The following is an 11,901-nucleotide window of genomic DNA, read 5'->3' as shown; positions in this document are numbered from 1 at the left end:
AACACACTCAGCCAGTTTAAACAGTCTCAAAAATCCCCTTATATGTTCATAAAGCTTTCTTCTTCTTTTTTCAGCTCTGGCATATTAAACACATTTACAGGCATTCCCTACAACTTTAAAGGGCAAGCAATAGTAGAGTGTACTCATCTCTCCTCAAAAACACAATTACAAAAACAAAAGGAGGGGTATGACTACCTCCACAATTCAATTAATTGTTGCTACTTTTACTTTAAACTTTTTAAATCCATTTGTGGAAAATAAATACACTCTATCCAAACTCCATTGGCAGAAAGATAAATCTACACATGCACCTAGAGCATGTGTCTTACAGAAAGATTTCCAAACAGGAAAGTGGGATGGCCCAGTGTAGTTAATAACATGGGAATGAGGGTATACTTGTATATTGACAGATAATAGAACACCATTATGGATGCCATCCCAGAACTTGTGACCATGGAGGAAAGAAATTTCCAGATTTGTGGTGGAATCTGTTGCTACCAGGGCCGCCAGTGCAAGCCTTCTTACAGATGATCCTAGAGGAGACTCCACAGCTGTTGATGACCACACAAAAAACAAAGCCAATGACTTGGAGACAAGTGAAGAAAACAATTCAGGAGGTTAAAAGGCTGGTAATAAGAAAATGCCTTCTACATACTTCAGAAGATATGTTCATTGACATATTGGCCATCATTTGCTCTATATGTATAAGGCCTCTGTCCAGAAAGGAGTACTGGGCATATGTGGCTAACCCTCCTTTGTTATGACCTCTTACATAGGCTGATATTCCCTCAGAAATTTATCATGATCAATTAGATTGGATTCTAGGGCCCCATATAGCCCCTGTGTTCATGGCTTCCAACATTCTTCTAAATTATACATCACATTTTCTATATCTACTTTTATGTATTGAACATTAATCCTTAAAATCTAATTATTGTTTGCCTGAATATCCCACAGTTTTGGATGGCCTGTCATGATAAACAATTAATATTTCTTAGAATGGGATCAATTAACATCTCAGGGAAATAGATTAACTCCTCTACACTCAATGTCCCTCCTTGTACAAGATATACATTTTGGAGTAATATTTAAGACCATGTTCCTCCACTATAGATCTCTTATAGAGGAGAGAGGGGATTAAAAATGTACCTAAACCAATTTGAGTTTATAGATTGGGGCCTTTGTGAGATTAGAGGAGAGAGATGATAACTGCTCCCCTTGGTGTGAGACCTGCTGGGACTAGTACACCAATAATTAGGGGAAAAACACCTTGGACTGTGTACACCCTGCCTGATGGACAATTGCCTGGCATGAAACTGGTTTTACCTGCCCATAGTCCCAGGCCATTATTAATGCCAGGACTGGGCCCCTACAAAAGACATTCTGGAATTTGGCTCTTCCCTATTATATTGGCCAGGAATGGAAAGCATGTATAATTACAGCCACTACAAATACTTCTAGCATTCATATCGAGAAAACCAGAACTGTTCAGTTCTCTGTTGGCATATATAGCCCTTATGTTTTCTTATACAAAACTATTGAACAGAATCTCACCATTTTCACATGCAGGCAATGTATGTTAAGTCATTGTGTATCAACTGGAACACTAGTAAACAAAACCTTACTGGCCCTAGGGCACATGCCTGGAGTCTGGGTTCTGGTAAATCTTATGGAGCCACGGACTGACAACCCTGCTCTTCATTTGCTGCAATCTTTAACCATCTTGTACATAAGGCAAAAAATATGTTAAGATTGGTTATTGCTCTCTTTGGTATTATTAATTTCTAGTGTTGCTACATCCTCTGTAGCTCTTGCTAATTTTATAGATAATTAGACCAAAACCACAGACAGAGCCTAAAATATACAACACTCTATTGATGAAAAATTACAATCACAAATCAGTGTCTTAGAGAGTACTGTTATGTAGATGGGAGATCAAATAGAAAGTTTACAGCTACAACAGAGTCTCCAGTATAATTTTAATATTACTCAGTATTGTATAACTCCTCTCATGTATATACAATCTACATATCCTTGGGAATATAAAAAAAACACATACAGGGTGCTATACATAATAATATAATGATTAGTATAGTCATTACAAAAGGAGGTATTATCAACAGACTCAAATTTTGATAAGCAAATTCAGAATTAGGATAAATTTGCTGACACCTTTCATCAATTTAATCCATAAAATTATCTTAAACCTCATTTTAGATTTTATATTAGATTGATTATATTAATTGGTGTTTGTCTTGTGCTTATTATCCTAGTCTGCCACAGGGGAAAAAAAATCCAACAATGACAATGCCTAGACACCATTCGACCTCAAGTCACACTGTTTCATTTCAACTCTTACTATTACAAAAACAAAAGGGAGGAACTTTTAGGGACCAGCCATGTTATATAGATAGGTAGATAGATAGATAGATTGATTGATTGATTGGTGGGGGCCAGGAAACAGGTCCTGCAGTCCCAGGGTCAGTGTTAACTTGCCTCAGGAACAGAGAAGTATGTGAAAGATCACAGAATTCCTGGCTATGTGGGAAAGTCATAAAGCAAGATAACTTCTACTGGAGACAATAAAATATGCAGGCATCTCAGTGTGGGAAAGGACTTTACCTTGTTCCCTTTGAAATGCTAAACTTATTCGCTATCTGGATACTCTAAACTTACCACAGTCACTGTTCCTGGAATAGTATACTACCCTCTCCCCTCTGCTTCTGGCTGATTAATAAAAGCAGGCCTACAGTGGATGCCTGCTGATCCTAATCTTCTTCTCAGTGCTATGATACAAGGTAAGAAGAAAGACTTAGAGACAAATAAAGGTGAAACAGGGAACTAGGATGGTCAATGCTGAGCAAGCAAAGACCCTAAACAGCCAGAGCCACTGATATTTATTGGTTACAGAATCATTCATTAAGTTGGAATGAGGGGGTTACACGTGATTGCTAAGGATAAGTTGCTGATGCAGGCAATGCTTGTAAAAGAAGAGACAAAGGATTTTTATGTTAGGAACAGAACAGACCAGATATATGATGTGGTTAACAATTAACCTTGTCTTTACAGTTAAGGTTTCATTTCTGGGAATGGAATTTGAGTGTCACTTTAACCTCAGTTGCTGTGTTATCTCAGAGCCCCACAGTTTTACGGCCATTTTTATAGCCTCTGATGTGGTCATTGGGAGAGAGGTTATGCTAACCTGCATGCCATCTGAGGTGCTCTCATGAATCACGTAGGCTTTGGTCAGACTCACTTCCTAAAACAGGCCAATTGTGGGGTGAAATCTTCAAAGCCTGCACTGCTTACAGCCTGATTTGGGCCTAATCAACAGGGCAGTGTACCACACAGGCCCATCATGGAGTTCATTGAAGCCTATCCATTAGAGATAGATTCTTCCTGGTCCCCCTCACACATTAAATATTGTTTCTCTCTCTTTCTTTTATTCCCCATTATTCTCCCTACAGATATTTGGGGACCTAAAGTACTCCTGATATCCAAGCTGTTATTTTCCAGTGTTTGGGTTCTGAATCTTGGAGAGGCTGATTTTTTGCTGCTTACTGCTCCATCATCTCAAATTAGAAATTCCATTTGGCACAGATATTCCCCTTCTAGGTTTTTTCCCCAAAGAGTTAAAGACATCACACCACACACATATATGCATACCCATATTTGTACTAGCACAATGCCTAATAGCTAAATATTGGAAACAGCCTATATAACCATCAACAAACAAGTGGATTAAAAATAAGGTATTTATACACAATGGAGTACTTTCTCTGCCATAAAAAAGGATAAACTTCAGTCATTTGTAGAAAAATGGATGCCCCTTGCATGATGTTTTTTTTAAACTATGTGTATCATTTTATTTGTAATCCCGTGTGTTAAGAAGGGGCAATGTTAAAAGTAACAATCACTTTAAAAGCAACAACCAACAAACCAGTATTTAATTTGGTATTTAAAATAATTAAAAATCAAACATAAGCAGTCTCTAACTAAGATAATTCATGACAAATACCATTAATTCAAGCTCTACGTACTGGAAATATTTTTCAACATGGATAGCCTAAAATGTACCTATATGGATAAAATAAGGGTGTAAATTAGCAAAGTATTAAATAATATTTTAGGGAGTCCCTAAAATTTCTTTTAAGAAATTTATAACTAATTCACTATATGCAAAAACAGATTAACTACAAATCTCTTTTCAGTTCTTTCATACATGACCTTATTAGAAGGAATATATTTGCATTTACTAGCAAAATTCATGTCAATAAAGTATTTTTGAAGTGTATTTTATTTCCCAAATAGTTCACTAGTTTGAAAGAGTCATTCCAGAGATTCATCTGAATTTCTATTAAAACCTAAGCCTTTAATGAAAAAACATGTCTCTAAAAGTAAGGCAATTTTTCTACAATCTTTTTATGAATAGAAAACAAATCTTTGGTTTTTAGTTTAAGTAGCAGGAAGGATTGCAAAAGGAAACACTAAATAACTAAAGTAATTAAAAAGCTCTGAATAAGCAACGGGAAACCCCAAATCCCATCAAGGTCAATAGAGCACCTAAGTCACCTCAGGTTCAGATGATACAATCATCTTCGCTTAGAGTTCTGAAAGTCTGTTTACATGATCCTTACCATCTGGAGAATGTGGTATCCAGCAATGATTTCTGTGATCAGGAAACAAGACACTAAGGACTGATAAATTGGAGGGACACTGGAGATCCTCTCTTCTACCTTCCATATTTTTAAGGTGAGGAAACAGAGGCCCAGTCAAGAAGCAGATGACACGTTTGTGTTTCTGGATTCCTAATCCATCTCTTAGGGCAGGACAAATTATAGATTTTAATTTTCATTGCCTAGTAAACCAAGTGTGAAGGGTTTCAAAGATGTAAATTTGAAAAAGAAATCCCCTTCAAATTCCCAAAGGCAACTAGGAAATGTATAATACTTTACTGTCTTAATTCCTTTATACCATGTGTTGGACAACTCAGATAATATGTTAATTGATTTATACAATCTACCTAAAAATAGACCATCATTAAATGAGAAAGTTACAGAAGATTCCATTTTACCATGATAGTGTGAACCACCATTTCTTGAGAGAAGGAAGATATCCAATGTCCAGTTCTGAGAGAAAGCTTCTGACTAGTTATCCAGTAGACTCTCCACTATTGAATGGGGAAGATGATGCTTGTATTTTTAAAAATCTCTACAAAGCTCACATACAAAGACAATACATCCTAGATGTGTGACTGATATAATCATTTAAGGCTGTCATTTTCAAGTATAAATGTTTAGTGCTCCATTACCCAATCTGTGCAATTCACATAGCTGTAAGTACAAATCATAAAAATTAACAGAAGCCTACCAAAAACAAATCATAATTTAGGCAACAGCAAGTTAAATGTAAGGAAGGCTAGGGGAAATTATGGATTAGATTATGCATCTCTAAACTGCATTAGGTGGCACACGCTTTGTCTAGCACTACTATCTGTTGTGTGGCATCTGGAACATGGCAGATCCACAGTAGACCAAACAAAGAAGGTAGATTAGGTAACAGTACCAGTTATTAAGAATGTTTAACTCTAATACAGTCCTAAGGCCTGTTCCCTCAGATGATGAGGAGAAATGGCTCCAGTACCACATAAGCTTTACAGATGAACATGAAAAATGATTCCAATTTTTTTTTTAAGCAGAGCCTTTCACCTTGGAACAAATACTTACTGCCCTGGGATTAATTAAATCAACATTATCTACTTTTGGCTTAATGGAATATTGTGAAATGTAATACAACTGGAGAGAATAGGTATTTGAAAGCCAGTAGTATTGTTTAACTTACATTCTGAGTGTGTACATAAATTGTGGTTCTATAACTTCTGCTATAGTTGCAATATCTGTATCTTAAAGGTAACAGTTTTATTACAGAAGCAGCTGCTCTGTTTTAAATTCCATGTAACATGCTTAGATTCTAGATCTTGCCTCTTTAACATAAATCAACGTTCTCTTGTGTTTTGGTCAGCATACACAGTTCTCATCATTTGATATATACAGCCAATGTAGGAATTTTTAAAAATTACCAGCTAATTTCAGAGAGCTCACCTGAGTCCATGATTATGGTGAAGTCTGACCCAAAATTTTAATTTGTAATTTAGCGTGTATCTCATGCAATTTGGGGAGCATCAAACTAAATCTACAATTGTCAGAAGCCTTGTTACAGTTTAATTCACATTAACTAAAATGTGTACATTTTTAGTGGTGATGATAAATGCAGTTATGACCTTATTACACTTTTGGCATTCTTTAAGAAAGCATATAAAGCTTTAATACAGAAATATTTAGTTTACATTTAACTTGTGCTCAGGTAATAATAAATGTCTTTTCCCTTTAGATCTCATACATTCTTTCTTCAGGTATGGCCCATCTCCTGTACACTTGGAGCAACCTTTGGCTACGTGGCTGGCCTTGTTATTTCACCACTCTGGATACACTGGAATAGAAAGCAACTTACATACAAGAACAATTAGCTGAAGCAAAGGGAGAAGATATTTCTTTGTGCAGATTCTGTAAGGGCTGTGCAGAAATGTATATGGTCAAAGCCAAGCAGTTCCATTTACAGCACTGTTTTTTTTTTAATGTAGTTTCAACATGATGTGATTATAGCTTTTTAAACTATGAAAACCCTGAGAGACTGTACCTTCTAATTGAAATAAAGTATTTATAATAGATTGTGGCTTCAGATTCTGTTTGCTGCTTCTTAGACCTTTAAGGAACATTCTTAATGAACTTTATAGAATTCTGAGGACAGGTTTTTGCTTTCTTTCAAGTTTGAAACTACTTCATTACAAGAGGTCTGGGTATCGCTGTAGCATTTCATATGCTTTCTGAGAGAAATTGACAGTTTTCTTGGCCACTGAAGTTGTTTTTCACGTAATCAAATAACAGTTTATACATCTTGATCCTATTCTTTTTTTTAACTGTATGTTTCTTTGGAGTTAAAATGGCTATGATAGCCTCATCAAAAACAGTCTTCAATCCCTTCTGGGTTAAAGCTGAACATTCCACATAGCAGCATGCTCCTATCTCTTTTGCTAGTTTCTGTCCTTGTTCCACACATATAGGTTTTTCTTTCATATCATTCAGTCTTGCTAAAGTTTTGGGGTCATCTCAGAGATCAATCTGAGTTCCTATGTGCATATTCCTTAAGTTCCGGTACCCACTCTTCTTTCACATTTTGAAAGAGGCTGGATTGACCACGGAAAAGCATATGAGGAAGACATCAGTCACTGGATAGGATAAAGGCCTCAGATGATCATAGTTTTCCTGTCCCAACATAGAGTCCCAGGAGGTACTGCTTGCCCCCCACAGTGACTCTGAGGAGTAGTGGTCAAAGACGGTGAGCAGGTACTCCTCGGGGAAGGCATAGTTGGCTTAGCTCATGAGCAGGCACATCTTGCCCACCGCCCCATCCCTCACCTGAGGGGGCCGCCCCCACCGTTCCCCTAGCCCCATGCAGCGGCGCCCCCCGGCGGAGGGGAGGGCAGGGGGCGACAGGCTCGGAGTGCAGCCTCCGCTGCCTCCGCCTTGGTCGCTGCCGCCTGGGTCCCCACGCCGGTCCGGGTCCCCGTGCCCGCGCACCTGCTGTCCCTGCCGCCAGGCGCCCGCGCCTCTCCTGGGCCTGACCTCCCCAGGAGGCACAGCCAGATCAAAAGACCTTCCAGCCCGGGGGAGATGGCAACTTCGTGGAGGGTGGCCAAGAGGAGGGGCCCTTGCATGACGTTAAGTGAAGTAACTCAGACATGCTAGCTTAATATCACACACACACACACACACACACACACACACACACACATGCATATATGTATATATATTATATAATATATTATATATAATATATATTCGGCAGTAATAGGAAAAAAGAGAAAAGGGTATTTAACCCAGTGCAGACAAGATATCTAAAAGTGTACCTTGATTTAATATAATTGTCTCATATGTTTATAGGTTCCTTGGCCTATTAGTCTGATTTTCAATCTGTATACATGATAATTAATTTATAAAGTCTTATAAGTAAATAAATCTTATGCCGAAAATATAAAAGTTGTAGGGGTGGAGTAAGGGGAGAAAAATAAGGGAATTGAAATGTGTTATGTACATGGACCAATCCCCTACAATAATGTAATAATTATGCACTGTAAATATGTACTAATAAAAGTCAAAAATTTTTGTCCTTTTTATAGTACTTATAGCACTCAAAGGAAATGTCAGTAGGCCTATTCATTAAGAAAATAATAAGAAATTATCAGAAACTATTTTACTAAAAAGATAGCTATCTGAGCTAAAAAAGAAAAGACTTCAGAGGCTTCTTCTACATCCACTGCTCTTCTTACTTCACTCCCTACTTCTCAAGCACTCCTATAACCTCTTTTGCCAAGATTTCCATGTTCAACTACCCTTTGTCCTTTCTTCATGAAGATATTTTACATTCTCCTATTACTACTGTGGATGAAACCCAACCTGCTCTGTATCATCTTCCTGAGACTTGTTCTGTGCTCCTTTCCAAGAGAACCCATTAACTGATACATAGGCAATGGCCTGGCATTAATATAAGAAGCATTGGTCATATATGAACTCAAGAGTATTATAAAAAATTTCCTCATTCATCTGATGACCCCATAGGGTTTACTAAAGATGTTGAACTAAATAGTCAAAATTATGCTCCAGTATTTTCCAATTTTATCAATCAGCCTCTGAAGGAAGGGCTCAATAATTTACAAAGAAGGCAAATTGGAATACTCAGTTAGAGGATTTTAATAATTTGGATGCAGAAAATCACAACTGAGCTTACAGTGTATCAAAGGGTCTTTATGATGTGATACCTCACAATTTCCAAAAGGCTGAACAAAGTCCAATAATATAAACAAAATCCAGATGAATCTATCTGTGATTATTATGAATCTTTTAAAACCTTTTAAACAATGCTCAGGAATGACTGGAACTATTTTGCAAAATAATCAACAGCATACTCTTATTTTTATAATGATGATGTTTTAGCTAAGGGTCTCCTATAGGCTAGCAAGTGCGTTCTCACTGATCTACATATCTAGCCTCAAATGATACCCTTTTAAACTATAATTTCTTAAATTGTGTGTCAGATTACCATTATCATAACAAGTACTTAAGATAATCAGCTTATAAATGGCAAAGCTTATTTTGGTTCACAGTTATGGAAATTTCAATTACTCAATTAACCCTGTACTGAGACAATATATGATGATGGAGTATGGGGCACAGCAAAGCTTGTCATCTGATGGAGACTAGCAACAAAAGAGAAGGGGTGAAATGACCTTGTTACCACAATCTACTCCACGGGCATGCCTCCATAGGCCTCTAGAGTATTAGGCTCCACCTCTTAAAGTTTCAACCACTTCCCAATAGCATCAAACTATTGGGAAGCCTTTAATAGATGGGTCTTTGGTGATACTTTAAGATGCAAACTGTAGTGAGTGCATGAGATATGATATCAAATGACATCAACCTAATTGATCAACCATTCTGATTCATGACCATGTCAATCTGATTGATGAACTCTTTAAAATTATCCAGATGGAGAAGAAAAACAAGGGTTCTAAAGTAAGAAATCTGCAACCACAGTAGCTGACTAGTAAAACCAAGCCTTTGGGCCAAACTAAGTTCTTTAACAAGAAAAAAATTGGAATAAGCCCACTGCAGACAGACAGGTCTGTGCACACCCTACCAAGGTCCTGAGTCATGCAGAAGACACCAAATCACCCTGCTGCAGACAGACAGCCACCTGATTCCACAATACAAAGACACAGAGGACACCAGACCACCAGACCAAGGTACTGAGTCCCACTGTTCCTGGCCCAGAGGTAGGGGCTTCTGAGCCATCGTCACACTTCTCCTGGTCCAGAGGAAGGGGCTTCCCAGTCACCATCCCTCCGGCTGCTCCCAGCCCAGAGGAAAGGGCTTTTGGGCCACCTTCTGTCCCGCTGCTCCTGGCCCAGAGGAAGGGGCTTCTGAGCCACTGTCCCACTGCTCCTGGTCCAGGGGGAGGGGTTTCCTGACCACCATCCCTCCGGCTGCTCCCAGCCCACAGGAAAGGGCTTTTGGGTCACCATCCCTACTGCTGCTCATGGCCCCTGTCCCACCTCACCCAGCTCAGGGGAGGTAATCCATGCAGGCGCTAACAGCCCCGCACCCCAGTCAAAATGAGAAAATACGTGAATAAGTCTCAAAACCAGATTTCCAGATCACCTACAGCAATCCCAAAGGGAAATGAGATGGAACACTCTGATACTCAACCACCTGGACCCACTGAACTGGCAACAAAAGGGGATCTGGAAAAAATGAAATCAGAAATAATTTCTCAGATAACAGGAGAAATTGTGCCCCTAGTGCAAGACATGATTAATAAATCTAGAGAGGAGCTCAGGAACATGATGGAATCCCAACATAAGTAACAAATGGAATCCCTAAAACAGATGCAAATAGATTTCCAGGAGATGAAAAACTCCATTGAAAGTCTACACAGCAGAATGAACCAATGTGAGGAGAGAATTTCAGATATAGAAGATAAGATTGCAATTAGTGACCAGGAAAAGAAAAATTGCTTCAAAATTATAAGGGAACATGACAAATCAATTCAGCAGCTGCTAGATGATGCAAAAAAGAATAACATAAGACTTATTGGAGTCAATGAAGAAACAGGAGAGAGTGGAGATGACATAGAAAAAGCTCTTCACAGAAATAAAGGCAGAAAACTTCCCAAGCAGGGGAAAAGACCTTGACATACAGATAAGTGAGGCATATAGGACTCCAAATAGCCTTGATCAAAAAAAAATCTACACATAGGCATATAATTGTTAAGATTCCAGAATCACAACAGAACAAAGTTCTCCAAGCAGTCAGAGAAAAGAAACAAATCACATACAAAGGAAAGCCCATCAGAATCACAGCAGACTTCTCAACACAAACCATCAAGGCAAGAAGAGCTTGGAGTGACATATTCCAAGCCCTAAAAGAAAACAGTCTCCAACCCAGATTGATGTACCCTGCAAAACTATCTTTCAAAATGGATGGAGAAATAAGATACTTTCATGACAAAGAGCACCTTAGGAACTTCGTGACCACCAAACCAGCACTCCAAAGAATTTGACACAATATCCTAGGAACAGACATTGAGGATCACAACCCCAGGAAGCAAAGCAGAATGAACCCATCTGGCATGACAAGAAACTAAATGTAAAGGGGGAGAACCCAACAAAAAGAAAAAGTCATGGCAATGATAAGTCAATAGGTTTCAGTTATAGCCATCAACATTAATGGTCTCAATTCACCAATCAAAAGAAATAGACTGGCAGAATGGGTCAAGAAGCAAAATCCAATATGCTGCATACAAGAAACACACTTCATTCAAAAAGAAACTCATAGACTGAAAGTTAAATGGTGGAAAACAATACTTCAATGACAGGAACCCCCCAAAAAGCAGGAGTAGCTATCCTCTTTGCAGATCAAGTAGATTTCAAACCAACACTGATTAAGAGAGATGAAGAAGGACACTACATCCTTGTAAAGGGAACAATCCAAGAGGAAGAGATGACAATCATAAATATCTATACACCAAACACTAGTGCACCCAACTATATAAAACAAATACTAATGGACATGAAAAGTCATATATGTACTAATGCAATTAGAGTGGGGAACCTCAACACCCCACTGTCACAAATAGATAGATCAACTAGACTAAAAATAAGTAATGAAATACTGGAACTCAATCGAACTCTTAAACAAATGAACTTAACAGATGTTAACAGAGTCTTCCACCCCACAAAATCAGAATACACATTATTCTCAGCAGCACATGGGTCATTCTCCAAAA

At 38.2% G+C, this 11,901-nt stretch overlaps 1 pseudogene; it reads right to left on the bottom strand.

Annotated features, from left to right (window-relative positions):
* Positions 1-6,925: 6,925 nt before the first annotated feature.
* Positions 6,926-8,439, bottom strand: LOC101714066 (rho-related GTP-binding protein RhoQ pseudogene; annotated as a pseudogene).
* Between the last annotated feature and the right edge of the window lie 3,462 nt (positions 8,440-11,901).

This window comes from Heterocephalus glaber, unplaced genomic scaffold (genome assembly GCF_053883595.1).
Source record: "Heterocephalus glaber isolate CG9 unplaced genomic scaffold, H.glaber_assembly_v1.0 deba00000936, whole genome shotgun sequence".
Taxonomy (NCBI): Eukaryota; Metazoa; Chordata; class Mammalia; order Rodentia; family Bathyergidae; genus Heterocephalus; species Heterocephalus glaber.
The sequence above is the reverse complement of the archived record's forward strand: the minus strand, read 5'-3'. Positions and strand labels throughout refer to the sequence as shown.